This window comes from Mustelus asterias, unplaced genomic scaffold (genome assembly GCF_964213995.1).
Source record: "Mustelus asterias unplaced genomic scaffold, sMusAst1.hap1.1 HAP1_SCAFFOLD_152, whole genome shotgun sequence".
Lineage (NCBI taxonomy): Eukaryota > Metazoa > Chordata > Chondrichthyes > Carcharhiniformes > Triakidae > Mustelus > Mustelus asterias.
This window is the reverse complement of record NW_027590173.1, coordinates 730,026-744,786: the sequence shown is the minus strand read 5'-3', so window position 1 is coordinate 744,786 and position 14,761 is coordinate 730,026. Positions and strand designations below refer to the sequence as shown.

General features: G+C 46.6%; 3 non-coding genes across 3 annotated transcripts; all 3 read right to left on the bottom strand.

Annotated features, from left to right (window-relative positions):
• Nucleotides 1-1,760: 1,760 nt before the first annotated feature.
• On the bottom strand, nt 1,761-1,849 carry trnar-ucg (transfer RNA arginine (anticodon UCG)). Its single transcript is given in 2 exon segments — nt 1,761-1,796; nt 1,813-1,849. It is a non-coding gene; the product is annotated as a tRNA-Arg (tRNA).
• Nucleotides 1,850-7,067: 5,218 nt separating this feature from the next.
• Nucleotides 7,068-7,149, bottom strand: trnas-gcu (transfer RNA serine (anticodon GCU)). Its single transcript has one exon. It is a non-coding gene; the product is annotated as a tRNA-Ser (tRNA).
• A 7,324-nt stretch (nt 7,150-14,473) lies between these two features.
• Nucleotides 14,474-14,556, bottom strand: trnas-uga (transfer RNA serine (anticodon UGA)). Its single transcript has one exon. It is a non-coding gene; the product is annotated as a tRNA-Ser (tRNA).
• Nucleotides 14,557-14,761: the final 205 nt, after the last annotated feature.

Here is a 14,761-nt window from a genome sequence, read left to right as displayed (position 1 = left end):
TTCAGTTCATTATTAAACCTCTTCCTGTGGAGATGAGAATTCCCCCCACAAAACTCTATTAAACCTATTGCTGCAAAGCTGTTGCTCCATTCGGGAGCATCCATAAGAACATAAAAATGGGAGCAGGAGTCGGCCATCTAGCCCCTTGAGCCTGCCCCGCCATTCAATAAGATCATGGCTGATCTGACAGTGGTTTCGTTCCACTTACCCGCCCACTTCCCAAACCCCTTAATTCCCTTATTGATCAGAAATCTATCTATTTGTGACTTAAACATATTTAACAAGGTAGCCTCCACTGCTTCAATGGGCAGAGAATTCCAGAGATTCACGACCCTCTGAGAGAAGAAGTTCCTCCTCAACTCTGTTCTAAATTGACTCCCCCTCATTTTGAGGCTGTGTCCTCTAGTTCTTGTTTCCTTTCTAAGTGGAAAGAATCTCTCTGCCTCTACCCTGTCTAGCCCCTTCATTATCTTATATGTCTGCATAAGATCTCCCCTCAGCCTTCTAAACTCCCACGTGTACAGGCCCAATCTACTCAATCTCTCCTCATAAGCTAACCCCCTCATCTCCGGTATCAACCTGGTGAACCTTCTCTGTACTCCCTCCAAGGCCAATATATCCTCCCGCAAATAAGGGGACCAGAATTGCCCACAGTACTCTAGTTGTGATCTCACCAGTACCTTGTACAATTGCAGCAAGACCTCCCTGCTTTTATACTCCATCCCCTTCATGATAAAGACCAACATTCCATTTGCCTTCTTGATCACCTGCTGCACCTGCAAACTGAGTTTTTGCGATTCATGCACAAGGACCCCCAGGTCCCTCTGCACAGTAGCATGTTGTAATTTTTCACCATTTAAATAATAGTCCATTTTACTATCATTCCTTCCAAAGTGGATAACCTTGCACTTGTCAACGTTATACTCCATCTGCCAGATCCTCACCCAATCACTTAGCCTATCCAAATCTCTCTGCAGACTTTCTGCATCCTCCACGCAATTCGTTTTCCCACTCATCTTTGTGTCGTCCGCAAACTTTGTTACCCTACACTTGGTCCCCTCCTCCAGATCATCTTTGTATATGATAAACAGTTGAGGCCCCAGCACCAATTCCTGCGGCACGCCATTAGTCACCAACTGCCAACCAGAACAGCACCCATTTATTCCAACTCTCTGCTTCCTGTTCGATGGCCAAGCCTCAATCCACGCTAACACTTTACCCCCAACTCCATGTACCTTAATCTTCTGCAGCAACCTTTTGTGAGGCACCTTATCGAACACCTTCTGGAAATCCAAAAACACCACATCCACCGGTTCCCCTCTGTCAACCGCACTCATTACATCTTCAAAAAAATCCAGTAAATTCGTCAAACACGACTTTCCCTTCATGAATCCATGCTGCATCTGCTTGATCAAACCATTTTTTTCCAGGTGCCCTGCTATTTCTTTTTTAATGATGGATTCCAGCAATTTCCCAACGACGGACGTAAAGCTAACCGGCCTGTAGTTACCTGCCTTTTGTCGACCTTTTTTAAACAGTGGCGTCACATTAGCTGTTTTTTTAAGTTTTAATAAGATTTCACAGATGAGATTGATTTCTTAGGAGCTCAATAAATTAATATGAGAAAATTGAATGAACAAAACAACAAGGAAATACTTTCTGACAAGGCGCCCTGCAATGTTTCCAAAAAAGATGCAGAACTTTCAGCTGACGACAGCCAACATGGTTTTCCAGAAACACCGCCAGATTTCTGCATCAAGCGACCGCGACAGGACTCGAACCAGCAATCTTCTGATATCATCGTCATGATCACCGAAGTCAGACGCCTTATCCATTAGGCCACGCAGTCAACACATGCAGCACTGCGCCGGGTGTTAGTGCCATGTGAATAACTACGGCGGTTATACTCATTGTCAGTTCTATTTTTGGATATTCCGCTGATTTCCAGATACCAGAAAATTGAAGGGAAAACTCCAGCTGCTGTAACGTGCGGAAAACTACAGTCCAGTTCTAACATTCTTGGGTGCCTGTCTGTGTGGAGTTTGAAACCGAAAGAGAAAATGCTGGAAAATCTCAGCAGGTCTGGTAGCATCTATAAGGAGAGAAGGAGCTGACGTTTCGAGTCCAGATCACCCTTTGTGTGGAGTTTGCACGTTCTCCCCGTGTCTGCCTTGGTTTCCTTCGGGTGCTCCGGTTTCCTCTCATCTTCAACGATGTGCAGATTAGGTGGATTGACCAGGCCAAATTGACCCTTAGTGTCAGGGGGATTAGCAGGGTAATTACGGGGTCACAGGGATAGGGAGGGAGTCTCTGTTGGAGAGGCGGTGCAGAATCACAGGGCCGAATGGCCTCATATCGCACTGTCGGGATCCTATGCCTCCTATACATCCCGTCTTCAATATTCAATATCTGTCCCCGAATCCTTCTGCTCGCAGCTAATGCAGCAACTTCCCCTGTGTACCTTAATTCAATATGTTGCACTCTTTTGCACGTCTCTTACAGCATCACTCAATCTCGTTTGCTGCAAAGGGAGAAACTCCGAATTATCCGACCAAACTTTATAGCCAAAGTCCCTCATCGCTGGATCCAAACCAGTAAATCTCCTTTTCTCCCTCCTAAGAACCCTCACACACTTTCTAAAGCCTGGTTCCCAGATCTGGATGCAATCCTGAAGCAGCCGCAGTTAAACAGAGCTTTATAAAGATTGATCATAACTTCCCTGTTTTTATACTCCAAGTCTCCACTACTGAACCCAAGGATCCAATCCACTTCCCAAACGACTCTCTCAAAATCTCCTCTCACCTTCAAAAATCTCTCTGAACCTCAGGTCCCTCTGATCCTGCACACTGTTGAGAACTGGACCACTCAGAGTGTCACGGTGGCACAGTCATCGGGACAGTCGTTGTGACTGTCTGATGAATTTAATATGAACGTTGCTGAGGTGGTGAGGTGTGCTGAGGTTGCTGAGGTGTGACTCAGACTACTACCTCACAATACCAGGGTCCCGGGTTCTATTACCGACCTTGGGTCACTGTCTGTGTGGAGTTTGCATTTTCTCCCCGTGTTGCGTGGGTTTCCTTCGGGTTCTCTTGTTTCCTCCCACAGTCCAAAGATGTGCGGGTGAGGTTGATTGACCATGCTAAATGTCAATGGGATTGAATGCATATTGTCAGGGGGATTAGCCGGGTAAATGTGTGGGGCTATGGGAATAGGGCCTGGGTGGGATTGTGGTCAACACAGACTCGATGGGCCAAATTGCCTACTTCATACTGTCAGGATCCTTTGTTCTGTTGCCTTTCCAATAGTTTCTGTCAGAACGCAGCACTGTTCCTGAATGTGGGATGAATAATGTGTCTCTGCTACAATATCAGTGAGAGCTCAGACTGCAGCTTCTGTTTGTCCAAGCCGGAATTTACAAGGATTTTTGGCACTGTTACATAATCTAGCCGAGCTGTCTATCCCTCCACCCCCTCTCATCAAGTCTGTATGAAGGCTGAATATTGTTTAGTGTCTGAATGCACACAATCGGTATCTTCATCTGACTAAATAGAATTCAGTTTGTGAACAAGGTCATAATTTCAACCAGTTCTGGGTTAACCCAGCTCTGATTGGCTGCAGCCCCCTGAATCTGGGGAACAGCCACTGTGAGCATCGCGGGCCTCAGAGGCTTTAACAGTTACTGAGCTGGGAAACTCGAACTAATCCCCGAGAATCCACAACACAGAGCGAGAGGAGAGGAAAGCCTGGACTTGGAGCTGTCAATCTGAGGCACAGTTTGACCTGTCAATGTACAGATGTGAACATTGTGTCAGCGAGAGTGTGTTGAAGGGGCGACTGGGTTAGACTAATGTTACTGTGTTTGTGTGTCCGCTCTCAGCGCCGGATTTCCCAGTCCTTCTTGTGTCAAATCACAAGATTTCCCTGTCATAGGATCGCGCTGCTCCACTGCTCAGACCTGAAGAGAGAATATAATGGAAAATGTTAGTCCATTTCAAGATTTCAGTTGACAAACGGCGAATAAGTCAGCGTTTGACTGAGAGAGCGCGATCAATGCAGCAAAGAGGGGGTTGAAATGGAAATTGCCGCCTTGAATTCGGATGGAACTTTCTCAACAGGAAATAGTCGGGTTTCAGTAACAGAAATAAGTCAGTCTGAGAATCTGGAGTGTCCAATTTTAATTGCAATGGAAGAGTTTGTGAGGAGAGAGAAACACAGAGAGGCTGGAGGATCCGGGAGCTGACAGCAGCTTGTCTCTGCTCCGTCGGCTCTCTGCCTTTAAGTTGCTCTGTGCCGCCACCACTGGTTTCATTTCGGATCCAGTTCTGACTCTCACACAGATTTTCCACACACTCTCGGATATCATCTTGTTGGCCTGGGACATATTGTACCAGAAATATATCTTGTGCGTAAACAAGACAACAACTGCTTTCTGAATGAGCTGCCCAGCTGGGTTCAATCTGTCAGAAATGATTAGAGGTCTTTTAAAGCAACATCGATTTCGACCAAAATTCTCTAATCTCTGAATATATTCCACCACTTTATCGCTTGTGTTTGGAGTCCTGAGCAAAGTGATCACTTAATCCATAGACATTTTGAAATCAATTCTAACATGGAATTTCAACTGATGTCTTATTATTCTCAAGAATCCTCTTTCGATAAAGTTCCGATATGCTATTCCTCCCTATTTTTCACCTGCTCCTTTCATTCCCAAACTGTTGTCACCAGGAATACCCAACGCCCAGCTTGTTACAATGTGTTTGAATGAACACGATGTCATATCATCTAAGCAGCATTTTGAAATTCTCATTTTTTCAATGTATTCTGGTGAAATGTATTTCTTATGTTCTGTGTGTCATTACACAAGAATCTTCCTCTGACATGAGACCTTGTTTTGTTCCTATGCTGCTATTTTTCTTTCTTCTCACGTCATTGTTTTTCTCATGGAAGTTAGAGCACAGAATCCATTCGGCCCATCTTGGCCATGCCTTGTGAGAACACCGTGATGCTCATTCCAATACCAACATCCTGCACCCGGCCCACAGCACAGATCCAGGTCTTCATAGAAAAAAACCACTGAGAATTAGGAATCATTCTTGTGAACTGCCCTGGAGAAACCAATGAAGCATTTCCAATGACAGCCTCTGCGAGCAGGTTTCGAAGGTTGTAAGAATGATATAACCACCTCAGCAACGTTCATATTAAATTCATCAGGCACCAGGATTGTGCAGAGCACAGTGTGTGAGCTGAAATTTGTTCATCTGATTTTTTTGTTGATATCTTTATCTTTGACTGAGAACTCATTTATTAGTTCAGAGACTTTTCTTCTATTTCAATATATTTTGCAGTATAAAGAAATTGAAGCCGAATTTTCCGTCCGAAAAAAAACTCAAGCGGAAAATCCATTTTATTTTATTGTTGCGTTCGAACTGTTTTTGTCCACATGCTTTGAAACGCAAGAGGCCATGGATAAGGTTCAACATATACGGTGGCCAGAAATCGAACCCGGGTCAATTGCTTGGAAGGTAGCTATACTCACCACTATGCCACCATCGCTCACTGTTTCAGTACCTGTTATTTTCATTAGTTATAATTACGGAACTAGCTTAGTTGCTGATTTCACAGGTGTGTCCAGAGCACAGTTTGTAAACTGAACTTGGCTTGTCTCGTTTTTCTGGACAGATTATTTGATCTTTTTACTGTTGTTTCTGACTGAGAACTCATGGATTAATTTTGAGGCCTGTTCTTCCATTGAAATTTTACACTGAAAACAAATTGGAGTTGGATTTTCCGTCAGTAACTCATTAATAATGAGAATATTCAGTGAATTTCATTTTAGGAGGGACTGACCTGCGATAGCTAATTAAGTAAGTCACCATTGTGATGGTCAGGAACTGGCCCTTGGTCAACTGCTCGCACAGTCACAACTACACCACCAACCCGCTCACCTGCCTCTGCCGTCCCCTCTGTATTTATAGAACGAACACAGGAGCAATGAAGTGGCAGAGAAATCAGAGATTAGAGAATCTTGTAACAGATATTTCAGGTCTGGGAGTTTTACGTTTTACATTTTCCGGTAGATCGGGGTGAGCAGGATCGCCCAGTCAGAAAGCAGATCTCTGAGACATGGAACTTGATTAATATCATGTTTTGCACTCATTTTAATCGGTGAGAACCATGTTCATGTTATTTCACTCCAATCCAAAAAGGTTCTGAACGAATGGTAACCATGTTGCACAACTCGCGTTCAGCCAGGGGATGGCAGCAGTGAACAATAATTCGGATTTGCTGTTTGTGTCCACGCATCTGGACAGGAATGGAGCTGCTGTTGCCGCGGAGCTGGCCAAGCAAGAGGCACAAATATTGACCAAATGCACCCGCTCCCAATAGATTCACAAAATTACCGAACAAAGGAAAAACAAGGGCAACTGATCTTTTAAGATGTTATGACAGTCTCTCTGAAAGCATTATATTAACACCTCTTCAAGAATCAATTTGCTGTAACTAATTCAATATGAACCGTTTCAATGTCAGCCCTATTCATGGCCATTTCTCAAACAGGCATTGACTGGGTAGAAGTTTTAATGTTATCAGAGAACAGTTGTGAATATTCTCAGAGGAGTGAAACTGCCGCCCCGAACGTTGTAGAATCCCTGCAGGACAGAAGAATCTGCGCCAACAACAATCGTGAACAATCACGTATTTCACGAGCTAACGCTCCTGACCACTAAGGGGCAACTTACCATGACCATTGCACCTAACCCGGCACTAATTTTCATGGCGGAACGGCCGATTCTCTAAAAACAAAATCTGTCACTGGTGCCGCAAATGAAGCTGGTGTTTGGAGCTTCTGAAACCACATGTTTTCATGGTGGCAAACTCCTGTCCAAAGCTGGTGTCCTGATTTCAAGCTCGAGTTCTCTTTTGGTTTTTCATTTGGATGAGGGATATGGAATGGTGCTGGATTATTCACCCTCAAACCTGTGGAACTCTGAACCTCAACTTCACCTTGGTTCGTGAACTTCAACATAAGTTGACCCTCAATAAGTGGATCAATGTCAATATATTTCCGACGGGGATGGGATTCGAACCCACGCGTGCAGAGCACAATGGATTAGCAGTCCATCGCCTTAACCACTGGGCCACCTCGTCATGCAGTCACTATGCCCCCAACCAGCTCTTGTGTTCTTAGAAAGAAACGCATTTCTCCCGCAGGATAATGTTGTGTTTCTGCTCTCTCGTTAATTTCGGTTCGCTGTTACTCTTCCATTCGATTCAAATCAACAGAAAGTAAAGAGAGAGACAGTTATCCTCTCTGGTCCCTGTCTGATTTTCAATTCACAGAAAATAAGCCAGATGTCGAAAGATGCTGTTAGCGTGAGTTTGTGGTACAACGATAGCGCTTCTAACTCCAGATCCGATGGTTGCGCGTTCAAATCACGTCAGACTCACGGCGCTTTACTGTATTCGGTCTTTGGATTTTGTCTCTGGGTAAATTGATTGTTTGCAATTGTTTCCGAAGTTATAAATTTCAAATTATGATACAATGATTTTTTAGGGATACTTCCGGCTTCCACGCGCAGATCATATTTTAGCATTTTGCAAACTTGGACGTCCATATCTGTGATGGGTGTGTCGAGCTGCGGTTCCGAAGAGACCATGTTAGAGAACTGGAGCTGCAACTCGATGATCTTCGTTTGGTTAGGGAAAATGAGGAGGTGATAGACAGGAGCTGTCAGCAGGTGGTCACACCGGGGCCACGGGAGGCAGACAAGTTTTTTTTTTATACTTTTCCAATTCAATCAAATCAAATCCAATTCAGAGTCTCAACAAGTTGAGACATTTCAGATCCAGGCTGACAAGACAGGGCGAGCGACCAAACCACCCTGTCCTGGGCCTGATCTACATGAGCCAAGCTGATTGGAGACCTGAGACCTGAGCTCATTTGCATCTTAGCCAAAAGGCCGAGATGCCGCTTTAAAAAATTGCTTCATATGAAACATATGAAGCTTCAGTGTAACCTAATGACCTCGACCAAGTGCGGCCGACCATGGGCTGCCGACCATACTACACTTGATCTTAGCCAAAAGGCCGACAAGTGGGTAACGTCCAGGAAGGGGAAAGCTCGGGTGATAGAGAGCACCCCGGTGTATGTGCCCCTTCACAATAAGTACTCCTGTCTGAGTACTGCTGGGGGGAACAGCCCACCTGGGGGAAGCAGCAGTGGAGTCTGGAGCAGAGTCTGGCCCTGTAACTCAGAGGGCTAAGGAAAGGTGGAGGAAGGCAGTATTAATTGGGGACTCATTAGTAAGGGGGTCGGACAGGCGTTTTTGCGGAGACAGACGGGAGTCTCGGGTGGTGGTCTGCCTCCCTGGTGTCAGGATCCGGGATGTCTCTGATCGCGTCCCAGATGTCCTGAGGTGGGAGGGAGAGGAGCCAGAGGTCGTGGTACATATTGGTACCGCTGACATAGGTAGGAAGAGGGAAGGGGTCATGAAAAGAGAATATCGGGAGTTAGGTAGACAGTTGGGAAGGAGGAACGCAAAGGTAGTAAACTCAGGATTGTTGCCTGTGCCACGGGAAAGTGAGAGCAGGAACGGAGTGAGGTGGAGGATGAATGTGTGGCTGAGGGACTGGAGCAGGGGGCAGGGATTCAGGTTCCTGGATCATTGGGACCTCTTTAGGGGCAGTTGTAACCTGTACAAAAAAGACGGGTGGCACTTGAATCCCAGGGGGACCAACATCCTGGCAGGAAGGTTGGCTGAGGCGACTGGGGAGACTTTAAACTAGAAAGGTTGGGGGGAGCGAATCGAGATGAGGTGACTGAGAGCGAGGAGGTTAGCCTGCAAATAGAGAAGGATTGTAGACAATGTAAGAGGGAGAATAGACGGGTGATGGAGAAGGGGAGAGCTCAGACCAAAGGTTTGAGATGTTTCTATTTTAATGCCAGGAGTGTAGAGAATAAAGTGCATGAGCTTAGAGTGTGGATCGATGCTTGGAAGTGTGATGTGGTGGCCATTATGGAGACTTGGGGACAGGGACAGGCCTGGATACTTCAGGTGCTGGGTTTCAGATGTTTCAGAAAATACAGAGAGGGAGGCAAAAGAGGGGGGGTGGCGGGGGCGGGGGCGGGGGGGGAGGTGGGGGGTGGCACTGCTGATCAGGGATAGTGTCACAGCTGTAGAGAAGATGGAATCCGTGGAGGGATTGTCTACGGATTCTCTGTGGGGGGAAGTTCGGAGCGGGAAGGGGTCGATAACTTTGCTGGGTGTTTTCTACAGGCCGCCCAATAGTAACAGGGATGTTGAGGAGCAGATAGGGAAACAGATCCTGGAGAGATGTAGTAATAACAGGGTTGTCGTGATGGGAGACTTTAATTTCCCAAATATCGATTGGAATGTCCCTAGGGTAAGGGGTTTGGATGGGGAGGAGGTTGTTAGGTGTGTTCAGGAGGGTTTCTTGACACAGCATGTGGATAAGCCTACACGAGGAGAGGCTGTACTCGATCTGGTATTGGCTAATGAGCCTTTTCAGGTGTCGGATCTCTCAGTGGGGAGTATCTTGGGGATAGTGATCATAGCTCTATCTCCTTTACGCTAGCATTCGAAAGAGATAGGATCACGCAAGCTAGGAAAGTGTTTATCTGGAGTAAGGGGAAATATGAAGCCATCAGGCAGGAGATTAGAGGCGTAAATTGGAAGGAGGCATTCTCGAGGAAAAGTACCGAAGTAAGGTGGCAGATTTTCAAGGAATGTTTGTCTGGAGTTCTGAATGACAACGTTCCGATGAGACAGGGAGGTTTTGGTTGGTCACGGGAACTGTGGTGCACGAAAGCTGCGCTGAACCTAGTCAAAAAGAAAAGAAAGCATACAAAAGGTTCAGAGAGCTAGGCGATGATAGGGATCTAGATGAGTATACGGCTTGAAGGAAGGGACTTAAGAAAAAAATTAGGAGAGCCAGAAGGGATCACGAGAAGGACTTGGCAGGTAAGATTAAGGAGAACCCTAAGGTGTTCTATGAATATGTGAAGAGTAAAAGGATGAGATGTGAAGGAATAGGACCTATAAAATGTGAAGGTGAGAAAGTCTGTACAGAAGCGGAAGAAATAGCAGAGGTGCTGAATGAATATTTTACCTCGGTATTCACGGTGGGAAAAGACCTGGGTGGTTGTACTACAGGATTGAGGCGGACTGAAAAGATTGAGTATGTGGACATTAAGTAAGAGGATGTGTTGGAAATTTTGAATCTCATCAAGATAGATAAGTCGCCGGGACCGGATGGGATGTATCCCAGGTTACTGTGGGAGGCGAGGGAAGAGATTGCAGAGCCTCTGGCGATGATCATTGCGTTGTCGATGGAGACGGGAGAAGTTCCGGAGGATTGGAGGATTGTGAATGTGGTTCCTATATTCAAGAAAGGGAATAGGGATAGCCCAGGAAATTACCGACCGGTGAGTCTAACCTCAGTGGTTGGTAATTTGATGGAGAAGATCCTGAGGAACAGGATTTATGAAAATTTAGAGAAGTTTAGTATGCTCAAAAGTAGTCAGCACGGCTTTGTCAAAGGCAAATCGTGCCTTACGAGCCTGGTGGAGTTCTTCGAAAATGTGACTAAACACATTGACGAAGGAAAAGCGGTAGATGTGGTTTACATGGACTTCAGCAAGGCGTTTGATAAGGTCCCCCATGCAAGACTTCTCGAGAAAATGAGAGGGCATGGGATCCAAGGGGCTGTTGCCTTGTGGATCCAGAACTGGCTTGCCTGCAGAAGGCAGAGAGTGGTTGTAGATGGGTCTTTTTCTGAATGGAGGTCGGTCACCAGTGGTGGGTGTGCCCCAGGGATCTGTTCTGGGACCCTTGCTGTTTGTCATTTTCATAAATGACCTGGATGAGGAAGTGGAGGGATGGGTTGGTAAGTTTGCCGACGACACGAAGGTTGGTGGTGTTGTGGATAGGTTGGAGGGATGTCAGGAGCTGCAGCGTGACATAGATAGGATGCAAGACTGGGCAGAGAAGTGGCAGATGGATTGCAACCCAGGTAAATGTGTAATGGTCCATTTTGGCAGGTCAAATGGGATGAAGGAGTATAATATCAAGGGTAAGACACTTAGCAGTGTAGGGGATCAGAAGGACCTTGGGGTCCGGGTCCATAGGACTCTTAAATGGGCCTCGCAGGTAGAGGGGGTGGTTAAGAAGGCATATGGTGTGCTGGCCTTCATCAATCGAGGGATTGTTTAGGAGTCGGGAGATAATGATGCAGCTTTACAAGACCCTCGTCAGACCCCACTTGGAGTACTGAGCTCAGTTCTGGTCGCCTCATTACAGGGCGGATGTGGAAATGATTGAAAGCGTGCAGAGAAGATTTACAAGGATGTTACCTGGATTGGTTGGCATGCCTTATGAGGATAGGTTGAGGGAGCTCGGCCTTTTCTCCTTGGAGTGACGAAGGATGAGAGGTGACCTGATAGAGGTGTACAATATGTTGAGAGGTATAGATCGGGTGGATTCTCGGAGGCTTTTTCCAAGGGCTGAAATGGCTGCTATGAGAGGACACACAGCAGAGAGCGAAATGGTGATGATTTAACCGGAGGATTCACACCTCAGGCGGGAAGCAAGGCTGGGAAGGCGGGGCCTTTATCAATAATCTCAACCGATACAGGAACTTATCCAGCCAATTGAGCTCAACCTGGGACAAATGCGCTGTATCACCCACGGTAAGACAAATCAAGATGACGAAGCAAATTTACTGTCAAGGAAACCCTGATATGCAATTGGACAGCAGCCGACTATGTCCTTTTGCTATGAGTGAGAATCGAATAGCAAAGGATGGTTTTGATGCAGCAACTTCTCAGTTACAAGCCCAGCACGCTTCCGTTGTGCCCTCTTTTTAGGTCAAACCAAATAAACAAACTCAGATTAAGTCAGGACAAAGTAAAAGGGGCAGCTCTCCAAAAAAGAGGGGGAACAGCCCGAACAGAAATCAAAGTACAAAGGAAACTTAAAAACATCAAATTAAAATGTGATTATTAGGGTCAATAATGCACCTCAACCCCTGCGGTGCCCAGCGGACGCGGAAGGCGTCAACCGCGCCAGTGGACACCGCATGCTCCCTCTCCAGGGACACCCGGCCGCGAATGTAGCCGCGGTAGAGGGGAAGACAGTCAGGATGGACGGCCCCCTCGATCGCCCGCTGCCTGGACCAGTAAATGGCGCGTTTCGCCAGGCCCAGTAGCAGGTTCACGAGGAGGTCGCCATCCTGACCCTCCCCTCTCCGCACCGGGTGTCCGCAGATCAGGAGCGTGGGACTGAAGTGCAAACAAAACATCAATAAAAGGTTCTTTAGGAAAACATAAAGAAAGTGCAGCCTAAGACACAAAACATAGACATGGTCCACGGACTCCACAAGGCCAGTCTTCGGAGCCCGTGAACCAGTGGGTTGTGCGGAACTGCCGCATGCATCACCCTCCACCCCAGGTCCCCGACGTAATTGTGGGAGATCCCTCCGTAGAGGGACCTCCGCCAACAAGGCCCGCCAAGGTGTATCTGGGCGACAGGCGAGGAGGCGGTAGTGGAAGGTGTGCAGCAGCCCGCACAGGAAACGCCTCCGCGCGGTAGAAAAAGACACAGAGGACATTTCCGCAAGGCGGCTCAGGGGCACCTCACCCAGGGAGGGGGGATTATAGAGGGCAGAAGGAAGCCATTCGGCCCATCACGTCTACACCGACCACAGTCCCACATATTTACCCGCTAATCTACACTTCAGGACAATAAGGGGCAATTTTTAACCTGGCCAATCAAACTAATCTTTTTGACTGTGGGAGGAAACCGGAGCACCCGGAAGAAACCCACGCAGACACGAGGAGAATGTGCAAACTGCACACAGACAGTGACCCGAGCCGGGAATCGAACCCGGGACCCTGGAGCTGTGAAGCAGCAGTGCTAACCACTGTGCTACCGTGCCGCCCATTTGAAATGTATTTCCTGTGACTGTTCTCTCTGCTGTGGAACTGTTCTCTCTGTTGTGGAACTGGGACTCTGCCGTTGACAGATCTTCACTGTGGTTCTTGTCAAATTCTTCCCTGTTGTGTAAATGTGTTCCCAGTTGTGTAAATATGATCAGTCTTAAGCAGAAGTTTTCTCTGTTCTGTAAAGGTGTTTCCTGTTGTGTGAAATGTTCTCTGTTGTTTTGTGAAGATGTTTTCTGTGGGAAAGCAATCGACGGGAATTTCAAGGCCGCCATTACAGAGACTTGCTTTCAATTCCAGATATATTTAGACTGAATGGTCCACTCCTGTTTCTGTTTTCTATCCATATTTCTATGCATTAAATCAGTGAATTTAATTTCACCAGCTGCCGTGGTGGGATTTACTCCCTATCCCCAAATATTAGTGCCCAATGACATAACCTTTCACGCCTGTTAACGGAAACAGTTCATTCAGCTCATTATTAAACCTCTTCCTGAGGAGATTAAAATTCCCTCCACAGAATTTCAATCAGCCGATTGATACAAAGCATTTTGTTCTCGTTGGGAACATCAATAATTTGTCCAGATCAAACAGATATTGTGGAACAGTTCGAATTTAAAAATACTAAAATGAGTGAGAATTAAATGAACAAAGTTACAAGGAAAGTAATCTGAGAAAGCTCCTTGCAATGTTTGGAAGGAACGGTGGATTGCAGTTAACGGGCGAGAGCTCGGTTTTCAGGAGGTTCCACCAGATTTCTGTATAAAGCGACCGGGCTGGAACCTGTAATTTTCAGGTAGCAGCACTGAAAGCACTAGAAATTAGACACCTCATCCGTTCGGCTACAGGCACTTTGATGGAGTATATGGAATCTCCGTTGTTCCAGTCCTGTTCAGGACCCTTTCCCGCCCCTATTTTTCTGTTACATCTTCGACTGTATCGGTGCCGCTTCCTGCCCTCGTCTACAGCTGGAACAAAAATAACTATTTGGTTCCAATTTCCAATCTCGCTCCTTCACAAGGTCCATCTCCGACACTTCTCTAACCTTCCTTGACCTCTCTGTCTCCAATTCTAGATAGACTGACCGCCAGTAATTAAAACCCCACCGACTCACACGTCGAGTACAGATCCTGAAACCCCGCTCCCTGTAAGGACCCCATCCCCATTCCCATTCTCCTAGTTTCTTCACCTCAGTCGCAACTGTTTCCCTGATGCCTCTTTCCAAAACGGCGCTTCTGACATGGACTCCAACTTCCTGAATCCAGGATGCCTCCACCCGCTCCCTCGGTGTTTGACTGGGCGGTCAACCGTGTCCTATTCATCTCCCGCACCTATGTCCTCACCCCCTACACCTCCCAGAGCCACGATCCGCTCCCAAAGTTCAAAAATCAAACAGATATTCTTATTGTCTTCTTTACCATCACTTCACCCAATATTTTGTCGATACCTTCACGAAATCCAATCAGAATGGCAACCAGTTTTCAAGAAATGACGAAAGAGAATAAACACACGCGCTGCGAGCAGGGTTCGAACCTGCGCGGGAAAACCCCCATTGGATTTCAAGTCCAACGCCTTAACCACTCGGCCATCGCAGCTGTAGCCACTTACCAGCTTATTAATAGCTGATTCCTTCAAGCTTTACCGTTGAATGTCTCACCAGACAATAACACGCTATCCGTTGGGTCACAGAGCCACATCTACATCAGTTATTTCCCATCTCCATATGGGAATTTCTGACGTTGTCGAACAGACACATCAAAAGTTCAGCATTGGGACAGTGATTATATTTCAAAAATACTT